General features: G+C 33.7%; 1 long non-coding RNA gene across 1 annotated transcript; it reads right to left on the bottom strand.

Annotated features, from left to right (window-relative positions):
- Positions 1-1723: 1723 nt before the first annotated feature.
- On the bottom strand, positions 1724-4202 carry LOC132739332 (uncharacterized). Its single transcript, XR_009626980.1, has 3 exons — positions 2807-4202; positions 2328-2545; positions 1724-1939 (listed from the first exon to the last, which is right to left on the bottom strand). It is a non-coding gene; the product is annotated as an uncharacterized LOC132739332 (long non-coding RNA).
- Positions 4203-4765: the final 563 nt, after the last annotated feature.

Here is a 4765-nt window from a genome sequence, read left to right as displayed (position 1 = left end):
CAAACAAAATTACCTCGTTCTGAACAATATCTGCATATGTAATTTCTTCAATGTATCCTTAATTCTAACATCCCCAAGAACTGGCAAATCTTCCAAATCAAAAGCAAAAGATGAGTGGCTGTCACGTGTTGGCTTGTCACGCACACTGGTATTTTCTACAATAACTTTATAACATTGTTCAGCACCTTTTCTGCTAAGATGAAGTCCGTCAAAGGTCAGATGATGACCACTCTACAATTTTAAGAACATACATATTCCAACTGTTGGAAATAATCTGTACAAGACTTGAATACCACTTAAGCCAGTGCTAGTGGGTGGGAGAGATGTTACACTTTTCACTCTCTCTCATGAACAGACTCAATAAAACAGAGTCTGCAATTTTCAAATTGGGTTTGGTTGCTTCCAAGGGAATGACATGTGACCAGAATTTTTCTATATACTTTTACTCTGATAAAAAAGAAATCTAGAAGGGGATTAATATTAGTTTCATACCAAAAATGTACTGAGGAATTTGACATATGGTGTATATAAGCTGATGATTCTCAAAATACTGTTTGCTGTAGCAATCCAATCCTGCATCTTCTTCAACTTAGGTGCTGGTATTCTCCATTTCCCCTTGCTTTGTCTCCTTGGTGGAATCTCACACAGTACAATGTCAATACTGGGAGCTATTTCATGGACTATGTCACACACATCCGTTATATTCCTGAATTTTAATATTTCTATGAAATGACATAACTAGTAATTTCATTAATAGTAAATCAGTGACTGGGAGACTTTGATTCTGCACCATTTTCGTCTGACTCACAAAACAAATTATAATAGCATCTATTGAAGTGCTGTGGATTCTTCAAACTATTAAAAATACTTAATTTGATTAGTATAAAAAAGATACCACACAGGTGCTTATTGTTTATATGAGTTTCTATATGGTTGGCACTTTAAAATTTGTTAAATTTTTTCATTTTGGTGTGCATAGAATTTTTAGATACTTTAACTTGCACTCAGCACTGTTGAAATATAATGCAGGTCTCAAAAGACACTCACAGATTTAATTCCTATCTCTTTTTAATGACAAAGTTACCTCAGTCTGAACAACATCTGCATATCTAATTTTCTTCAATGTTTCCTTTATTCTAACTTCCCCAAGAACTGGCCAGTCTTCCAAATCAAAATCAAAAGATGAGTGGTTGTCACATGTTGGTCTGTCAAGCACACTGGTATCTTCTACAATAACTTTATAACATTGTTCAGCACCTTCTCTGCTAAGATGAAGTCGGTCAAAGGTCAGATGGATTCTTCAAACTATTAAAAAAACTTAATTTGATTAGTATAAAAAATATACCACACGGGTGCTTATTGTCTATGTGAGTTTCTATATGGTTGGCACTTTAAAATATGTTACATTTTCTTTATTTTGGTGTGCATAGAATTTTTAGATACTTCAACTTGCACTCAGCACTGTTGAAATATAATGCATGTCTCAAAAGAAACTCATACATATAAGGCCTATCTCTTCTTAATGACAAACAAAATTACATCTTGTAAAATTCCCCTGATTAAAAAAGCAGAATGAGAACCATGTTGATTTGTAAAACAGTATTATATTATACTGATCAGACCAGAAACTGAAGACATTTTAATGAACAGAAAAGATGAAAATATGCAGTCCTTAAATTTTAAGCTAACCAGTAGGGGATTAATATTAGTTTCATGCCAAAAATGTACTGAGGAGTTTCAGAATTTGACATATGGTGTATATAAGCTGATGATTCTCAAAATACTGTTTCCTGTAGCAATCCACTCCTGCATCTTCTTCAACTTAGGTGCTGGTATTCTCCATTTCCCCCTGTCTTGTCTCCTTGTTGGAATCTCACACAGTACAATGTCAATACTGGGAGCAATTTCATGGACCATGTCACACACATCCGATATATTCCTAAATTGATATATTTCTATCAAATGACATAACTAGTAATTTCATTGATAGTAAATCAGTGACTGTGAGACATCGATTCTGCACCATTTTCGTCTGACTCACAAAACAAATTATAATAGCATCTATTGAAGTGCTGTGGATTCTTCTACTTCAAACTATTAAAAATACTTAATTTGATTAGTATAAAAAAGATACCACACAGGTTCTTATTGCTTATATGAGTTTCTATATGGTTGGCACTTTAAAATTTGTTAAATTTTTTCATTTTGGTGTGCATAGAATTTTTAGATACTTCAACTTGCACTCAGCACTGTTGAAATATAATGCATGTCTCAAAAGAAACTCACACATATAAGGCCTATCTCTTCTTAATGACAAACAAAATTACCTTGTTCTGAACAATATCTGCATATGTAATTTCTTCAATGTTTCCTTAATTCTAACATCCCCAAGAACTGGCAAATCTTCCAAATCAAAAGCAAAAGATGAGTGGCTGTCACGTGTTGGCTTGTCATGCACACTGGTATTTTCTACAATAACTTTATAACATTGTTCAGCACCTTTTCTGCTAAGATGAAGTCCGTCAAAGGTCAGATGATGAGCACTCTACAATTTTAAGAACATACATATTCCAACTGTTGGAAATAATCTGTACAACACTTGAATACCACTTAAGCCAGTGCTAGTGGGCGGGAGAGATGTTACACTTTTCACTCTCTCTCATGAACAGACTCAATAAAACAGAGTCTGCAATTTTCAAATTGGGTTTGGTTGCTTCCAAGGGAATGACATGTAACCAGAATTTTTCTATATACTTTTACTCTGATAAAAAAGAAATCTAGAAGGGGATTAATATTAGGTTCATACCAAAAATGTACTGAGGAATTTGACATAAGGAGTTTATAAGCTGATGATTCTCAAAATACTATTTCCTGTAGCAATCCACTCCTGCATCTTCTTCAACTTAGGTGCTGGTATTCTCCATTTCCCCTGGCTTTGTCTCCTTGTTTGAATCTCACACAGTACAATGTCAATACTGGGAGCAATTTTATGGACCATGTCACACACATCTGTTATATTCTTGAACTGTAATATTTCTATCAAATGACTTCATAAATAGTAAATCAGTGACTGGGCGACTTCGTTTCTGCACCATTTTCCTCTGACTCATAAAACAAATTATAATAGCATCTATTGAAGTGCTGTGAATTCTTCAAACTATAATAAAATACTTAATTTGATTAGTATAAAAAAGATACCACACAGGACTGGTGCTTATTGTCTCCTTTAATTCACTATATGTGTTTCTATATGGTTGGCTCTTAATGTTAAACAAGGATTATTCACACAATTTCTCATTGTAGGCAATAAATTTCTGTTGCACTTTCAAAAAGCCAAGAGTTTGGTATCCATGAATTTGTGAAAAATTGATACAGTGTTCCTCAGTATAGATAATTTCTGACCAAGATTGAGAAAATAAAATACTATTGCTCTTTGGACATTATATATAAAGGTAACACATGTACAAAATGAGGATTCATTTCATTACATTATTAACAGTCTTTGTAGCTTCTTATTATTACCTAAGATGTTTTAGATTTATTGACAACTCAAACCAAGCTGATCAATTCATCCCATTTAAAAAAAAATAATGAAAAAATATTTAGTATATATTTACCAGTAAAATTAAACAATGGGTTATTGGCCCCAGGTCACACATCCAAGTACAGAATGATAATGGTGTAAAAAAATAAAAAGTAGACCAAAACCTAGGTCAACTAATACCACTGTTCAGTTCTCCATCTGCAACTGTGTCAATTCATACCTGTTTATCAAATATACTGTGAAATCATCATTATTCGTGGGGCACGAATTTTCGTGGTTTTCGTGGATAGGTCAATCCACGAATTTAAGACCCGACGAAATTTTATCCCAACAAACGCTTCTTACCATGTCTCTGTTCCATATATCACAACATGCGTCGGCGCTTTTCCGGCCGATATTTGTGGTATGAATGTATATTATAATCAGGTCAGTGACAAATTAAATCCATAAATAGTTTAATTTTGCAATATTTAAGAAACTTGAAAGAAAAATCGATTGTATGTCTTCGGTTTGCTGTCACAAATGTTCGTCGCATGTAAACATCAGGGGACTACTTGATCGTTGTAGGCTACTTGATTGTGTTAGCCAGAATACGTGACAAAATCGAGTAAATATGGGAACCAAGTGCATTAATTATCCCCGATAAAACTTTTAACGACTAGTGTTTATATGATCCATTTAAATATATTTTTTCCAATATGTATATGTGTGACTGCTATTCCGAAAATATCAAAGAAGCCGTCGTCTTTACACTAGATGCACACATACATGTATGTAACTGTATTGAGCCATTTACTGGTATTAATTTATATGCCTATAAATTTACACAGTCGATGTGATGTAGTGTGTAGTTTTGGAACTAATTCGGGGTGTTAACTTTTTTACTGGCTGGTTAAAAAATTGGCAGATGTCGTATAATTTATGCGATGTTTACATTGGCGAATTATAGGGGCATATAATGGAGCTGCATATCATGTCACACAAAGGTGTTAATTGCAGTCAATTATCGGCAGTAATTGTGTTACTGCCAGAGGCCAGGATTAAATTTATTAACAAGAGCTGTGTTATATACACGGGGTAAGTAAAACAGCGCAGTGATTAAGTGAAAGATTACTTTCCATTACTTATTTTTTTTTTACAAGAAAATGAAAATCCACGAATTTAAGAACCCACGAAAATGCCTGTTTTGATAAAACCACGAAATTTCATGCCCACGAATAC

The sequence above is a fragment of the Ruditapes philippinarum genome, unplaced genomic scaffold (assembly GCF_026571515.1).
Source record: "Ruditapes philippinarum isolate M1 unplaced genomic scaffold, ASM2657151v2 ctg2813_1_1_1_1, whole genome shotgun sequence".
NCBI classification, from domain to species: Eukaryota; Metazoa; Mollusca; class Bivalvia; order Venerida; family Veneridae; genus Ruditapes; species Ruditapes philippinarum.
Note: the sequence above shows the minus strand (reverse complement) of the source record. Positions and strands in the feature narration are given on the sequence as shown.